Source organism: Amblyomma americanum, chromosome 1 (genome assembly GCF_052857255.1).
Source record: "Amblyomma americanum isolate KBUSLIRL-KWMA chromosome 1, ASM5285725v1, whole genome shotgun sequence".
Taxonomy (NCBI): domain Eukaryota; kingdom Metazoa; phylum Arthropoda; class Arachnida; order Ixodida; family Ixodidae; genus Amblyomma; species Amblyomma americanum.
In genome coordinates this window covers 300,622,299-300,640,834 of record NC_135497.1, presented here as the reverse complement: position 1 = coordinate 300,640,834, position 18,536 = coordinate 300,622,299, and positions in this window count along the sequence as shown.

Here is an 18,536-nt window from a genome sequence, read left to right as displayed (position 1 = left end):
AATATTCAGGTTACTTGAAGATTAAACGGGTCACAAAATACAGCATTTGGACTGAATAATGCACGGTTACGTCACTAACTCCTTGAGTCTGGACTGAACGATTCCCATGGATTTGTGAATATAGAGAATTGACCAAATCTACCGCAGTAAATGTCTAATCTGATGCATCAGCACGCAAACTTACATCATATGATATATCAACCGAAGTAAGACAGTTCAGGTCAAAGAAAATCATAGAAATTCAAGATACACCATGCAAAATCAGAACTATTTAGGCTAGCGCATGATAATTCGTGGTTAACCTCAAGCTAATCCGCCCGTAATTTTTTCCTCGCATGTCTACGCATTACCCGAAAGCAGAATGTCAATTCCCTACTATGACTGCAAGAAATTTGGTTCATAAAATAGGCGCGCGATTAGCTAGCTGGTCACACGTCTATCCTCAAAAATTAAACCAAGAGATGTTCCCGTTCATGTGTCTAACGATATACGAGTCAGATACTGCGCTATTCCCCTTCCCCAAAAACCAATGATTATTATTATTATTATTATTATTATTATTATTATTATTATTATTATTATTATTATTATTATTATTATTATTATTATTATTATTATTATTATTATTATTATTATTATTATTATTATTATTATTATTATTATTATTATTATGTTCCCGTTATTTGGAGAGCAGCTCAACTTTTCCTTTTGTAGCCCACTGTACAAGGCCGAGCCAGAGGTGATTCAGACCAAGGTGGTTTAGCTGCTGCTTTATCTCCATAGTAAAACTACAATGGTCGGCATTGCCCACCCCATTGCGGCACCGCTTTCCTATACCGCAATCCAGCGAAAATAGGAAGATACGTCTCTACTGAACTCCTCAACGTATTTATGGAAACATCCAACACTAGTGCCGCCAAAAAACTTTGATTGGATAGTGAAATTTCGCAGAAGCATTTTTTTGCGCTGCAGCCAGTTCTTTGAAATCTCTATGAGCTGAAATAGGAGTTCAGTCCGGGAAGCAGCGCTTAGAATTTGGGAATTCAACAGCCTTAAAGGTATAATTTCTACATGTTTTACTATACACTCTGATTTTCAGACAGACCGGGAGCTGATAATGAAAATTCTGACTGTGGTACCACGGTTCCCTTTGGACCGGCGGCCGCCAGCACGGCCCGACCAGTGCCTGTATGTTAGCACACTATACAGGGTGTTCCTCCTAAAACTTAACACAAAAATTAAAAACATCTTTTTTGAGTTAGAAGAGCTCTTTTTCCGGCATAGCATTGTCAGTTGTGTAGTAAATCACGGCGACGGAGAAGGCGTGCGGCTCCCCGTCTTTCGTGTTCGCCTCGTGCATCTCCAGACGGCAGAAACTGCGTCTTCCCAGGGAACCTTCTCCCTAATAACTAGCGCTTTAGAACGGGAATCCATAACGCGCTGCACAGACAAAATTATTAGCTGGGAGAATTCGGCCGAAGGGTATTTACGCTCGGCGGCGTCTTCGACCAGTCGGAGGAGTTGCAGCTAGGTGTCCTGGCCGGAGATCTGTAGTAAGGCCTCCGATTGGTCTTTCGACTTTATGTGTCGTCCCTCCAGGGGGCATGAAGACCTTCCCATAGTATTGTGCATGGTGACCCTAAGTTCGAAGTTTGCGCATTTTTCTGAAAATTGCTCTTCGTATATAAGACTCAATAGGGCCGGGTTTGGAGATGTTCAAGTTTGTAGCTGGAGGCAGCTGATGGCTTGGTATCTGGTTAAAGATCTATCCGCTGCAGGAAGTTTAGCTAATGGCCAACCACCACACCCACTTCCATCTGTTGGCCTGGACTGCAAGGAGCGCAGCCTCCTCCTGAGAGACAGGGTGCCAGGGTGGGCTTTCAACACCGGCTCCCGCCTCTTTCGTTTCGGTTTCACCGCCTCCCTTGGGTTCACACTCTGCAATGACCCAGCGGAGACAGCCCAGCATCTCCTATCTGAGTGCCCTGCCTTCGTGCCTGCCAGCACCATCATGGAGGCGGCTTATCGCTCCTTGGGCCTCCCCAGCTGTTCAGTGGAACACCTTCTGTTCCCAAGCGGCCACCATCCCGCCAAGGCCTTCCGGCACCTCCTCTCCTTCCAGGAGCCCACAGGCCTCTCTGGCCACCTCTAGGCCTGAGGGGGAAGCACATGCCAACTGGCTTAATCATTGCGGCTGCACGCCTACCCACTCCTTTCAATTTTCTCCCCCTCCCCCACCTCCCTATATGACACGATGGCAGTGGGCATGGAGGCTAGCCCTCCAGTACACATGTCCGTGTCCTCGCACTTTTCATCCTTCCATCATCCACAGAAGAAGGGATTGAACGTACCAACACTGAATCTGTATGTCGCCATTGTATCGAATGACTGTGCCCACGATGCTTCTTGCAACTGCAGCAGTTTCCCATGAATTAGAATAAAACGAAGTGAGGTTATTTGGTCGGCTTCCATTTTCCCGCTGGGGATGACCTGTTTTGCGCGGCCATATATCAAGGCAACCTAGTTTTGAGCAGTTGCTGCGGTGATCTCGAGTAACGGCACTCACGGGGCAGTCCGCGTGGCACCAACGAAAGAAAATTTATTTAAAAAACTGTGGCTCCAATCCACGCTGTAAAGGTGATTGGACTGCGAAACTATGCTGTTTTCATTCAATTTTGAGCCTGACGTTTTTTGCTTACCACCAGCAAGGGAAAACGCAACCATAATCCTATCCGGGAAACACATGCGGAGAGAAGCAACTTGCTTCCTGTGGTTTGCAAGCGCCGTTATGGTACATTTTGCGGTGTGCACTTCATACGAGGGCTTTTAATTACGTCAACCCCTTTCGAAGCAGCCGCAAAACTAATGTTTACCGGAATGCATAGTTGTAATTGTCGGCACCGCCCGCCGGAATTATTCGTTCAATTATAGCGCGGTTTGGGTGTCCACTGAGTTATGTGAGTAATAGAGGCGTGACTTCCCCTCCTTAGCACAGATTTTCATTCAAGATCCCCGGGTGGTCGAAATTATTCCGCAGTCCTCCACAACGTCACCTCTCTCTTCCTTTCTTCTTTCACTACCCCCTTTATTCCTTCAATTACTGCGCGGTTCAGGTGTCCAACGATATGAGACAGATACGGCGCAATTTCCTTCCCCAAATCCAATTATTATTAATATTTCATTTTCCTTGCCTTACGACGCTGTTTGGGTGTCCACCAAGATATGTGCGTAGAGGTCACTTCCTTTCCTTAAATTTTCCTACGGGCCTGGCGTCGCGCCGAACGGACGATTGCATTCCGTTCGTGGACCCCTTGACAACGCTGCAACGCGCTGTCGCTTCCCGCTCTTAAAAACGGAGCTGTTCTTGCTAAGGTTTTTTGGCTGTTTTAGTTACTCGATTTTATTTATTTGCTTTTTAATTTATTCATTTTTATTTTTACATTTTTTTCATGATTATACAAAGCAACGGGTATAACGGTGATGGGATAACTAAGATGGAACTGCTCACAATAAACGATGGGCCTCATACAGCGGATTGTGTAGAGTACACGGCATGATATGGCCGTCTGAAAGAACTCAGAGACTGCAAAAGAAGCTGCCATAGCCCTGGCTTCTGTAGGCAGAAAAGCATGGTGTATCATCAGTGATTCCAAAGTTGCCATACTAAATTTCAGCAGGAATCGGGTCTCACCACTGACGAATACAATTCTAACCCGTCACGTAACAGACCGATCTGGACACCTGCAGCACAAGCATCCCTACCTGGTAATGAGACGGCCCATGGCTTCGCCTGAGTCTTACTTTCGGGCGGACCCGAGCGAGGTGGTTTTCACCGACAGGGATCGCATGCTGGAATGCAGAGAAATTGCACAGCACTATCTTTTGTAACTACCGACACACACACTCCCCTCACCCCTGACTCTAGCCCACTGTCACCCCTCCTTCCCCACTCCTGCCTGCACCTTGTGCACAGAACCATTCTCCTCTTCCCTCCACATCCTCTCCCTCTGCCGGGCTGACCCTCCCCGCGCGGCTTAGAGGACCTCAACACCTTGGAGGACTGGAAGACCGTGCTGCCCTCGGAGGACCCGGCCGTGCAGACAATTGCCACCGGCCGGGCTGCCAGGGTTATGGACCTTAGGGACATAAACACTTGAGTGCAGTGGGGTCGTGCGGAGACCCAGGGGCGTGCCCCGACTTCCTCTCCAACAATAAAGTTTTTCTCCCTCTCTCTTGGCCATTAGCGACCCTGCGATCTGGTGGTCAAAAATGTGTCGATACACTATGCTCCTGGCCAGGTTGAAAGGGCAAAAGCCCTTGGTGACAGGAGTTCCTGGGGAATGTGCCGCTTTGGCCAGGGAGTCAGCATCCTCGTTGCCATGGGCTCCGACATGGCCGGCACCATGGTAAGCCGGATGCGGGTTCCCCTGGAGCAAATTACGCCAAGCCGCCAAGACAGCCTGCGGACGATGGGGGTGGGGGGGGGGGGGCTTCAAGGGCCTCTGGAGGTGCTGGAGGGCTCCCTTCATGACCCCAGGGCGCTCGCTCAAGATGTCAGCAGCCAAAGGAATGGCGGCCAGCTCGGCGGAATGAATGGCGGCCAGATCGGCGGTCGTCCACAACCGCCTAGCTGGCCGCCATTCATTTGGCTGCTGACATATTGACACTTGAAGTTCAGCCACTACTGTGGCAACATCAATTTTCGCCTAGTTGTCGAGATCACTCAGAGAGGGCGCAACTCGCTAAGCGCGGTTATGAGCCGCGAATAAATTCACTGGAGCAATGAATGTACTACAGCTGTTTTCGCTGTGCCGCCGGGCCGCCTGTTTCCGAGTTGCGATCATGTGATTTTTAGGCGCCGCCATGGATGGTTCCCTCACTTTCAGAGCCTACGGGGCGATGTGCTTCCGAGGTGGTTGGCTGGCGTGTTTTACGAAGTAGTTCGTTCAATATCGCGTTTATGTGAGTGTGTGCGTGCGTCGAAGTGCGCGTGTGCGTGCAAGTGCACGTGTGTGTGCGTGCGCATGTCTGTACGCATTCGTGTGCGCGTCTATGCGCGCGTGTGTGTCTGTGTGTGCGTGCGTGTTTGGGACAGCTGTATATTTTCGGAGAGGTTGCCTTACGAGGTTTTTTCTCTGCTGTTCATCCATATTTTCTAATGAGGCTTAAATAAAAGAACTGTGGATTTTAACGTCCCGAAGCGACACGTTAGCAATTAGAGACGCCGATGTGGAGGCCATTGGGCAAATTTAGAACGCCTGGGGTTATTTAACGCGTACTTACGTCGCACTGCACACGGGCGTTTTTGTACTTCGCCTCCATTGAAATACGACCTCCGAACGCGTCCGCACTCTAAGACGCACGCTTATTCCCCAAACGTTCTTCTCTAGTTTGGGTTTCTTTTGCGGACAGGCTGCGTCCCTCAACATCTCCTCCACCGCATGCAAGCGGTAGCGAAAGGATCTCATCGGGGGGCCATTCTGGCCCCACAGTTAGAGCGTTGTCCCGCCGGTCGACATTGGGGTCGCTCAACTACCTTCCAAAAGCCTCCGACAGGCGACTAACAACACGGAGGCAAGAACAGGCGGCAGGAAAGCGTTAGAACGAGCCTACTTCATGCGTTGTCGGCGCACACTTGGGGACTCAGGAAAATGAGAGGCTGCGCAGCTGACATGCGAAGCTATCAAGGCTTTTGTAAACCCTCCTCTCATCTAAGCTCTCAATCATAAACACTTTCATTGGTTACTTTTTGCGCAAAAACGATAACAAGGCAGCCGCAAGCGGGACTTTGAACGCCTAGCAGACGACGCACTCGTCACGCTGGACCATTTCTGGCAACAACAGCCCAATGCTGCCCGCACGCCGCCCTCTGATTGCGGTACTTTCACAGTTCCCGCGACATTAAGTGCGGTTGGAGATATTGAAGCGAAAGTTTCACTACGGACCTGAGGCTTCAAATTGTGGGCGATTCCTCTGCGCACAGACAGGGAGAGGACGCACAGACAGCGAGTCTCGGGCCAGCCAGTAAGAACAAAGGTTTATTCTCACATCGTCGACGCCGGGGGACCAGGTGACGTCGGCGCAGGAGGTCAAGGCTGTATCCGTGGCAAGGGGGGGTAAGAACCCGCCTCGGCGATCGAGCTTCCATAACACCCCCCCCCCCCCCCCCCCATGCCTAGACCGCGTAACCTCGTTCCCCCTGCCCGACTTCTTATGAGTTCTAGGACAAAGCATGAAAAAGAGAAAAATAATTTGATCAATATCCATTATCGGGAGTCGAGCACGCGGCAATGCATCCAGATCTTCTTTAAAGGCGGCTCAGCGAGACCACTATGCTATCGACACAACTTTGTTTTTCTTTATTGAATCATAATAGTACCGAAAAGAAAAGTCTAAGCATTCTTACGCCACAAAACACTAGGCCACCATACCCTGCAAGAGCCCTCCTTCCAAAGCATCAAAAGTCTGGGGGGCACACACATGCACCCATATAGGGAAGCCAGCTAGGCGGTTCTTGGAGGGCAGCATACACTCTCCGCTCCAAAGAGCATTGTTCACGAAACAAAGATTTCGACTAGCGTGGTGATTCGGCGTGGTGCTCCATCATGCGGCTCTTCCAGAGACTAAATAGTGTCAGCAACGTAAATAGATCATATGGCACAGCACAGTTTTTCTCCACAGGCAAAAAACGGATACTGTAGGGTGTGATGTCAATGTCCTTCTTAATACTTCGTTGTAATATATTTCATATGAACACAGCATCAATGCACAGAATAAAACAGCGGTCAATTGTATCTGGTGTACTGCACAGGCGGAAGTACAGCGACTATGGCGCAAGAATCTCCTTAGCATGAAACCATGCCTTCACAAGCAGCGTAGACGTGTACCGTTGAAAGAAGAATGTTTTTGCGGCAGAAGAAATGCACATTCGCCTAACACGTTTTAAAAGACTTATGTCAAGGAACTCCAGCCATGCCAGTTGCTGTTCTGAGTGGAGAAGATGCGTTGAAAGAAAACGCAACTTTGGGCGCGAGAGCTCAACTAAAATAATTCTTTTCTCGCTTTTAACAAAAATTACTACTATAAAAATTTCAGAAATGAAAGGCAATAAATTTTTCAACGTAACCCGCTATTTTTTGTATTTTTATTTTGAACACCTCAGGGTGAAATAACGAGTGTCTATTGCTCAAAACGCTCTTTTTGCAACTTTACTAATTTTTTTACTTCCATGTAAGCAATTTCAGTTTTATTCATTCTGTGCGGTAAATATTTCTATAATGATTTTTTTTCCGTTTCTTCTGCGAACTGCTTGCTCGTCTGGCAACTTCTGATCGCTGACGTCAGAGGGGCATACCCGACCCGCGTCGTCTGCTGCGCGCTGTTGAGGTGCTCGCATGCACACCGTACACGGCGGTCGCTCGAAAAGTTTTCTTTTTTTTACCTTGTAGAAATAAAACGCATTTTCAGTGTTTTCTTTTTCGGAAGCCGTCAGCTTAGTACGCGACCTGTGTGATCCTTAAAAAAGCGGACTTGCTCGTGGCACCCCTTTTCTGATTGTAAAGGAAACAGAAATCGATGGACCCCAGCTTTATTATTTACCCTCATAAACATGTTATTTTTATGTTATCACTGTGGTTTTTTTTTACCAGTCCAGCGCTCCCGTATGTGAAAAGCGGCACGTGCCGTGCATGCCTTCGACGATGCGCGCCGTGAAAGCCGCACAGTTTTACAGCTGGCTAACAATTTCTTGTACGCTATTCATCGGCTCGATAATGAAGCTCCAATTATCACAAGGTGTCACTAGAGTAACCTTGAGGCACGAAAGGAGCAGATAAAAGTGCCGAATGAAGCGACTTCCCCGCTGCACGTGTGCATTAATTGTAAGTCGAACATACATTCCGTTCGGCTCGTAGAACCCTTTGGTAGGAACCAAGCCGCTTGCAAAACCCTGCGCGACTCGAATGCTTTCACTGACCGCGCCGATGAATTGTCGCCGCCACCTAAATGATGCTTGAAAATAATAGCAGATCATTTAGTGTTTACTGTGCGTGCGCATTGTGGCCTAGGAATGCGGCAATCACGACAACTGCAGCCCCGCGCTGGGGTTGTTTACATAGGTGTGCGCAAACAGTACTGCTCATTTGCTTGGCATACAACGCAAGATGGGCTCTCCTTATCGTAAATATTACATAGTATTGCTCATAAATTGTACTTTTACTCCTTTACACACTATCACAACACTGCAATAAGCGCCGCTGATGCTATATCTCCTGCTTTGGAAACGCTTCGTGTATGACCGGCGCTTCCCGCTAATTGTATCTGGTTCCTCTTATGTCATCAGTGTTTGATTTTAAAGCACTCTAGCTAAAAATACGTTCGGACATTACTTGAATTAATGAAAACAACCTGATCGATGCCGACGGCTGCTCCCGGCTGCCTCTAGCAGATGCTGTGCAAACCGGGTCACATATCGCCACTTCCCCCTTAAACTCCAATTGGATGGACAATTCCGAGGCGTACACGCGAAGCGCCTACGCGTACGAGCGTCTGGAAAACCGGTCTGCGCATGCGCGGGATGCGAGGCACGAGCGGGCGCGAGGAGGGCGCAGATATTTGGCAATGTCAGATATTTGCGCCGCGGTGCGCGCCCGCGCGCGCGCGCGCCGGAAGGGGCTCGCCGGTTTCTGACCGACGTGCACCAATGAGAGCGCCGCTCTCCCAACATCCGGTACGGACTTCTTCGCGCCGTTTCCTCGGTTTCGCTTGGTTCACCTATGGCTGCGGCGATGTCTGAGGTTATAAATAACGAACTACTCATTGCTGCTGTACAGAGGTGGCGCTCGCTTTGGCTGGCAAGCGACAGGCTGCATAAAAATAAGAACGTGAAAGCATCACTTTGGAGAGAAGTGGCGGAGGATGTACTACCGGGAGCACCAGGTAGGCATACACCTCGCTCATGATGAGCACTTCATGGTTGAAATGTGCTTGAAACTTTTCGCGCTACAATTGTTCAGAAAGCGTGGACCTTGTACAAAAGCGCTGGAAATCGCTGCGCGACAAATTCCGCCGCCTGTACACGGCACGTCAGTTGGGGCGGAAGAGCGGCGCTGGCGCAGACGACATCGAGCCCACGGACTTCGTGTGGGCACATTACGAGCAGCTGTTGTTCCTCAGGGACACGATGGTCACCAGGCCGTAAGTTCATCAATATTTTTATTCCCATAACGAGCTGTTCGCTTTAAGGAACACAAGCAGTGCCGTAGTTTGCCGTGGTGGGAACGCTGCGTGCGTGAAGCAAGCGCTATTTGACGTGATGCGATTACATCCGAAGCGAACGTGTTCTTGATGCAGGACTTGTTGCAAGAAAATGCTGCATATTCTGTGGCAAAGCTGCAGCTGAGCGTGCTGTTGGCAATTGCTCCAGGTCATAAATCCAACGCAGTGTGCAAATGCGCCCGACACAACCACCCTGTTGCTGCTTGCGCCGCTGAGCAAGCAGAACGCCGAGCCGCCGTGACACTGGCGGGAGCTAACGATGGGTGCATGAAAGTCAGGCACTTTAAAAGTACGCAGACTTCATATGCTGTCTTAATTGCTCAGTATTGTGTATTCTTAAACAGGCATTTTAAACAAGCACCTTGTGTTGCTTACTGGGCTTTTCATGCAACTTGAATGCCACTGACGTCCACACATTAAAAATGAAATCTCGGCAATTATTCCAGCCACGAGAGTGTTGGAACTTTAAAACATAACAGGTGGAATTCTTTCTAATGTTATTGGATGAATTCTTCCTTTCCGTGTTTGTTTTTTTATAACTTATATATGAGGTATTATTTTCATCTCCAGGTGAAAAATCTGTTAATTTGATTGTTTCTAGTGATTTCATCTGGTCCCTAAAGGAAGCCTTCTGGTTTCCTGCTGGTTGAAATAGCCCCTATAGGGCACCAACTATTTTTTGGCTTTAATCTACTGGTCCCAAAAGGAAGCCTCTGGTTTGCTGCTGGTTGAAATGGTCTCTGCTTGGAGCTGCTGGTTCTGAAGTGAGATCTACTGGCTACTACTGAAGTTTTTGTTGTCGGATTTACAATTTTTTCCTGTTGTATATGTTGTAATGGTGTTCCTCAACGCACAAAATTTTTCAACAAAATCTCTTCGAGGTTTTTTGTTATATATTGCATAAATAGTGCTGAAGTTTAATGAGAAAACTAAGTTTATTAACTAGCTGTTCCCCGCTAACGCCTGTGGGATGCCCTTATTGGGGGAGTATATAAGCATGAGCACATAGTAAGTTTCAAACAATGTGAGTGTAAGTTATGTGTATTGCCGTGATTTGTTGTTGGCCTTGTTGGCACTCAATTGTTACGATTAAAGCTGCGTGTTCTCACTATAGGCAGATCTGCGTGGTCCTGCAGGGCAACACATTTTAGTGTAGGTTGCTTCTGTTGTCCTGAATTTTGGGAGTGTGTTTATTGTCATTAAGCAACTCTTTAAAATATTTTGCAACTTGTCAGAAAGGGATGAAATCTAAGGATATATTACACGGATGGTTTATCCAAGTAAATGTTCGCGCTATCAGCAGTTACTGGTTCCAGCAGCTACAGGGAATTGACCAATAAACCATATGAACATTTTCACCACAGTCCTATCTCACACTTGTAGATGCTTGTAAAGACATACCTGCTGCTCATGCTATTCTATTTGAAAGGATACCCTGTTGCTCAGATTCCAGTTCATGATCAGGAATGCCAGGTGGCGGAAATAAATGCACAGATTTCATTTTTTATTTGTAGCTATTATGTGGTTGTGGGAATTAACATACCAACCAATTGTATTGAAACAGTTCCCTCGCCATGAAATGCACGTGGCAGGCCGTGTGGATACGTTCAGTCAAACAGAAGTGCTGAAAATATATTTGAGGGCATATCAGCTCCATTATTAATGAAGAAAATGTGACAATTGGAAATCCCCAAGAACACTTTTATGATGCAATGATCACAGCTTGACTCTTGGCTGCATAAGCAGTAAGTGTAGATCATGTTCAAAATATCACAAAGCAGCAGTACCAGAAATAAGATCAACACCTTCAGCCTTACTTGTCTGTACACTTCAAATACAAAGCCCTCACAGTGAAATACTGTTAAAATGAAGAACTAGCATATGAGTTAAGACCAAGAAACACAGCAAATGGCACTGTAACATACAAAATATATTACACACTGAAAGAAAATAACCGCTTTGCACTGACTGGAAGCATTTAACGCATCTAATATGCGACTCCAACACAACTGCTCAACATACTGTGTGCACCCAAAAGGCCTCATGAAGGTTCCATGTTTATGCATATTCATCTAGGAAAATTGGACGCTTTATGTGTACAAAAGAAACACCACTGTTTGCAATGTGCTTTGTGTATTGCATATAAAATGTGTGTTTTTTATCATGTGCACTGTCACAGCTAAGATCTACGTGAGATTCCGTGGCACCAAACAAGAGACCAAGGCACAAGTGCTCTTTACTTTCTTGTTTCGCGCTTTGGAACGGCACGTGAATTACCCATTAGCCTGAACCCTCACACTTCTAAGCTAAGGATCATAGGCAATGTTACCAGCGGTTCACCATTATTCACTTAAACACTCACTGCTTAATCAATCAGACAGGAGAGCCATGTTAAAGTGCCGATTACCTGCAGCTATACAGATACTGTATAGAAAAGCCAAGGAGGTGCATAATATGCTTAATGTGTAAGACAACTACTAAGCGCAATCAATGAACCTGCATGTTTTATTTTCCATACAATGTGCACCAACTCCACACATATAGTTCTTTGGGTCACCACTATGCATATGTAACTCACATGTATCAGATTTTGTTTCATATTACTTCCAGTTGACAGGAACGTCTTCCTGCAACCAAGCAGTTGAAAAATGGCAGCACTTTTGTTGCATTAACTACACACCAAAACATCAGAGGGTAGCAGAAACACAGTGTCACCTTTATACTACTATTATGGTAGTCTTCATGAAGAGGTCAGTAGTAGTAATGCATAGCAAAAGCAGCCAAAAGATGAAGCGGTGCAGTGCACGAAACAAAAAATTTGGGCACATAAGTAGACAAATGGCTTAGAGCAGTTTAAAAATTTCACAATAAATTATACAGGACATTACAAGATAAAAATGCAAAAAAGCTAGGACCTACAAGACAGCATGCTCAAAAAAGGTATGCAAGACACACGAGGGAACAGCATATGAGGATGCCAATGTACAGCTGTCATGAGCCAGAATAGGGTCAGTCCGTTCTGCAAATATCATTGCATAACCTCAAAATAATGAATGGATTTAAAAAGACTCGTCAAGCGTATATCGAAACATTCTTGCAAAAAGTGACTTGAAACACGCAACTTCACGGTGTATATACATGTACACTCTAATATACAGGACGTCAGAAAACTACAGGCAGCAATTAAAAGAGCCAGGTCCAAACGGCGTGCCAGGGGCAAGCAGTACGCCGGCATACCAGCACAACAATGCCCTAGAGCCATCAGAGACCATCATTGAGTTGGAGGAGTGGCGCCTGGACTGTGCATCGCAGGCGTCACTCGTGCACGAGGTGGTGACTGACGAGCCACTGCCATCACGCCACGAGTCGCTGCCGTCACGCCACAAGTCACCTGCGTCGATCCAGTCGGTGCCATCCCTCCAGGCACCTGTTGGCTTGCTTGAACAAGAGGCATCAGTGCTGCAGTCATCAGCGCCTACACAGAACAAGCGAAAGAGGAGAAGAGAATGTGCTGATGATGCTCTGGCTGAACACGTCGGAAAACTCACAGATGCACTGCAGACCTGTGACGGAAATGACGAGTACGACCACTTTTGTCTTTCAATGGCCAAAATGATGAAGCGCGTGAACAAGAATCAGCGGATTGACCTGCGCGTCAAGCTGCTACAAGTTTTTAATGAATTTACTTTTGAATGAAGTTGCACTGTTTGGCATCTTTCTTTTGGCTCTAGAGTATGCTTAAAATGTGACACCAAAATAGTAACATTTATGCCACAATGTGAAATTACGATGCGCGAGTGATTTTGGTCAGGAACATCTGCTTGGTTATGTGCCTTACACAGGCTATGGAATTCACGAGTATACACAATTCCTTTACCCCAAGGAAAGAACAGAGGCCGTGCTTTTGATTGCCTAAGCACATTATGCGTAAAGAGGCGTCAATCTGTTGCGCAAGCCTCGCAAAATCGCCAGTGTGCACAAATTTCACTATCGACGCTGTGAGTCTAGCACTTACCAAGGTTGTGCGTTTTATCTGAGACACAGCGCCATTGCCCAAATACATATTTTGACAGCAGCCCCACTCTTGTTTGCCGTCAGTGTTCATTATACCAGTGGCTGTTATAAGCGGGCCTGACTGTACTTTTTTCCGGTCAGTGCAGTGCTGTCATGTGTTCGTTCCTGAATCCATAGGGCCGCAAACAGCTTCATGCATGGCCAAAGCTAACATAGTAAGAAGTTCCTATGCATTTCTCTCAAACACTAGAGTACCTTACCTTCACTGTCTAGGATGACACTGCTGCTCTTGCACCCTGCTCAACTGCTTCCTTTGATATTCCTGGCTGCTGCCACTGCCAGGGAACTTCACCAGCCTTGCTGCAGAAGTACGCAGCAAACTGCTCCCTGGCCGCAGCAGCATCAGTGTGGTGGTTTTGTGCACGTGCCGGAGCCAGTGGGAAGTACTGACGCTCCACACAGCTCTTCCCCAACACCCATTGCTTGCCTCGCCACCAGTACCCTTCCACAACATTTCCAGACATATCTTCCCTCTCTGTCAAGGTCTGCGACTGTGGATTTCGGATAGTCAGGAAGTTGTGGAGGATGCAGGCATCCTTGACAATGTAGTCTACATTACTCGGGTGCAGAGGGATAGTGCGCAGTAGGATGCGCCACCTGGCCGCGGTAATTACGAAGGCATTCTCAGCACAGCGTCTAGGGAAAAAACGATAACAATCAACGAACAAAGGCTGTGGCATATCCAGAGAATTTATTAACGAACACGTGCATGGGGATACAGATACAATGGAATTCAATTTGTCCAGACCTGCTTGCTTTGAGCTTTGACCACGGCTTGACCACGGCGGGCCTCGCTGAAAGAACAAAGGAACGAGACATTTGCTGACACAAACAGGCATTTATTGCTACAGAAAAAATAACGCCAGCTAGCAACAAGGTACGCTATGGAATCGAGGACGTCCGACTCACCAGCAAGGTTCCGAGCGAATGTTCGCCTGCGCTAGGGCAAGGGATATATCCTCCGAAGGCCGGACGGGACGAGTACGGGAGCCTGTCTCCCCGTCGCTTCCTAGCCTCGCCGGCGAAGAGCGGAGCCGCGAGAGACACGTACGCCCGCGCCGACGATCCCAGCCGAAGCCCCTATGCCCCCCTCTCCCGCGCGCGGGCTTTGGCAGTCTCCCGCGCAGCGATGCTGTCACCCTCTCTTGCCAGTTAATGTAACTGACAAGAGAATGCGCTCAGCCTCGAGGGGAGACTGCCTCTGCACGGTGCCTCGCGGGAAAGCAAACTCAGGAGGCTTCACGGCAGGTCCCCACATCCCCCCAACCTTAAACAGACCCAGGCGCCTGAAAGTACATGCTATGGAGGAGTCTCCTGGCCTTCATGTCCTTGAGGCACGTCACGCCGGCAGCGTCCACGCAGACTTCCGCGGTATTCCGAAGGCGGCGTGAAGGTCTCCGCTGGGACGACTCGCATGGCCCACGGACTACCGTGTCCGCAGGCCCGCGAACCGAAGGCCGATGGGAAAACTGCAGGCCAGGATCCTGCAGTAGTCGCCAGGGCAGCAGCAGCCGGAGGTGACTGCTGACTGGTCTCGCCACAGCTGCCCCGGATGGACGCGGCGAACAGGATACTGGCCGCTCCGTCTCAGCAGGTGGCAGCGAGACGATGTGCACCGGACAGCAAGCCTGGGTGGCTCCACCGGATCTGCAAAATTGCCGAAACGCTCTCGGCGTGCCTTTAACGTAGGTCACGGGAGAGAAAACGGCATCCGCAAGGGCCTCGTGGCACAATGCATAACTCGCTAGCAAAGTGTGTCGGTGGCTGTCGAAACATAAAGTTCGAGTGAACAAAGCCCTTTCTTGAGTTGAACGAGACTGCTCAGTTCGTGCGAGGTTACAAAAAAACGGGCGGGCAGCAAAGTGCGCCCCCTCTCAACGATACGGTCCGGTGGTCGTGTCTCTTCTAACGTGGTGCAGGCAGCTCCGAAAAGCCTCAGGCCTAACTACCACTCCGACAACGACCGTGACCACAACAATGACCCGAAACGGATTATGTGCGTGCAGCCGCGAAGAGACGTCAGCTTTGTGGGGTGGTCCTAACCCGCTCACTTCATAAAGCAGCTTCTGAGCGGTCGGCGCCCACCGTATCGGACGGTGTCGGAGCGCCCGGTGCCGAGCTGCAACCGCAGCGAGCTCGTAGCGGCACCCGTGGCCCCAGGCCACCCGGCTCCCGGAGCCGCGACTCCCGGAGTCGAAGCAGAGACAGTAGAGAAAATATATACAGAAACTCGGACCACCCACGCGGCTTCCGTACTCACTCGCTTCGGGCTCGGCGACTCCGCGGGCGCTAGGCCTCACGCTCCCTCGATGCGACCAAGTCATTCTCGCGAAGAATCTCCAGGAAAAATGTGCTGAGCATGTCGAAAAGTTCAAACATGCTGCAGCGAAATACACCTCGCACTCAAGAAAGCATGCCGCAGGTCCTAGCGATCAAAATTCACTCTAGGCCTAGCACTTGCCAAGTCCGGAAAAACAGCGTTCCTCGAACCGAACCGACAGTCGGCCAATGTTCCAAGAGCAGGCCCCACGTTGGGCTGCCAGATGTGGGGTTGACTTGGGGAGATAAGTACGTTCTCCCAACTCAATCACGGCTGACACGGTTCAAAGCTGCCCGGACCCCACCCCGTGATCGCGTACGCTACCGAGCGCTCGCCGACCACGGCGGGCCTTGCTCTGAGGGAACAAAGGAACGACACACTGGCTGACACAAACAGGCATTTATTGCTACAGCAACAATAACGCCAGCTAGCAACAAGGTACGCTAAATGAATCAAGGTCGTCCGACTCACCAGCAAGGTTCCGAGCGAATGTTCGCCCGCGCTAGGGCAAGGGATATATACTCCGAAGGCCGGACGGACGAGTACGGGAGCCTGTCTCCCCGCCGCTTCCTCGCACCGCCGGCGAAGAGCGGAGCCGCGAGCGACGCATGCGTTCGGGCCGACGATCCCAGCCGAAGCCCCTATGCCCCCTTCTCCCGCGCGCGGGCTTTGGCAGTCTCCCGCGCAGCGATGCTGGTGCCCTCTCTTGCCAGTTAATATAACTGAAAAGGGAATGCGCTCAGCCTCGAGGTGAGACTGCCGCTGCACGGTGCCTCGCGGGAAAGCAAACCCAGGGGGCTGCAGGGCAGGTGCCCACAATATATATATATATATATATATATATATATATATATATATATATATATATATATATATATATATATATATATATATATATATATATATATATATATATATATATATATATATGCACTAAGTGCCTAGCATTCAGTTCAGATGGAACATGACTGCTATTTTAGTCCCATCAAAGAGCAACTACCGGCACTGTAGTTCCACCTGTACCAAAGCCTCCATTCTTTTTGGCACTAACCCCTCCCACCCACTCCTGCTGTTGAATGTCACTTCTTATGTTAACGGTATGTGTGGACACCACTACAGAACATTAAAACATGTATGATGGCGTATTGGTAGCTGGCTTTTTTTTCCTTAACCATTGCACCTCAAATCCAAGCAGTTATGTTTGTTTCAGTTTGGGTTCGTTGTCACAGAGTGGAAGTTGCTGTTCATTTTGGACACAGTTACAACAGCGGCGAACTTTTCTTTTTCACAGTGCACAGCCGACAATGTACCTGCTGCTAGAATTCCGTCCGTACGTACCACTGCACAGCACCACAAAATGTAGCAATATTCGCTGTTGCGTGGCTTTAACTTGTTAGCTAGATCACGTCCGCTGTCGTTACGGGACCTATAAGTGACTGCACTGTGTAGACGGAATCAAACCATTGATGATATAGCCCCACGGGACAAAGCATTCTTCTTTGCACAAGGCGCAGTCAAAAGCAATTTTCCAAGCAGATTAATGCAGAGAAGCCGATCACCAGACCTGGGGAAAGGATCTCTGTACCTCTGTACCGAGTGTATCATAGAGGGTACCCGGCGGCACTGGCGGCTAACTGCGCGCCTACGGCATAGGGGTCGGATGTTTCAACCACTACGCCGATGAACTGTTGCGCTAAATATCTTTTCAATACTCTACACGGACCTTTTACACTTAAAGAGGAAACGAAGATACTTAACGCAGTGTTATATAGGCCTTCTTGCCTGCGCGCCACGAACACGGGCCGAACCCACCAGCGGTGCCTTCTCCGCTGGCGACGCTCCTGCTTCCTCCTCACAATGAGCAGAAGTGCTGTTCTTATCACAAGCAGTAAAACTCGTCTTCGTGCACACACGGCTGGCATTATTGCAAATAATGATGCTTTGAGAGGAGCGCAATACCGATGAGCTGAACTGGGATCCAAGCGATGCTATGTCGATGGTGCTGCAGATTACCTTAAACACCGAAGAAAAATGCGAGGAGATGAGTGCGTGTTTGCATAAAAACCTATTGTGCAAACTACAATTCAGTTTTCAAATGGATTTACGTCTCCTGCCGCTTTAAAAAGCTAACCTTTTCAAGTGCCAGCCAAAAAGTTTCGGCCGATTTTAGCCTATGCAGTCTAGCAACGATACAGCACCGCGAGCGATACGCGAGCACTAGCGCGCGCCAGCAACTGGCCATGGAGATTCGCACCGCTTTCGACGTCCGTCGAGGCGCGCCGCTAGGCGCGTAGGCGCTTCGCGTGTACGCCTCGGAAGTGTTCATCGAGTTGTGGCTTTACTGTATACGCGCGCCCTGCGATGTAGGCAGTCGTCGCTTTGGGGCCACTGTGGCCAAAACTACGCTCGAGAGCTATTTGCAGGCGTTAAAACTTGCGAGTTCGCTCACCGCAATCGCCGAAATCGCACACACGAATCCTGCGTACTCGCTAGGCCTCGTAACAAATGCGGCCGACGGTGGAAATTCAAGCATCTGGCAACAGTTCCCCGCTGATTCGTAAGGCAGTGTGAAGATATGAAATGCAGCCGCTCGTTTCGCTTTTTTTTCGATGAGGATAAGAAACATTGCAAGCGCAGTTTTTCGGGCCGTCTATGCACCGGGCGTGAAGCTTTCGCTCGGCCGCACAAGCCCAGGCGACAGCGATGAGCGGCACCGTCGTGTGGCGTTTTCTGCCCGTGTCGCTTGTCTCGCCGATAGGTTCCATGCGCAGGCACCGAATAAAGCACCTCTTCTCTGGTACACGCAAATCGCGTATATGTCACCATGGCTAATGTCATACAACTTAGTCCCCCACCACTCTGCCAG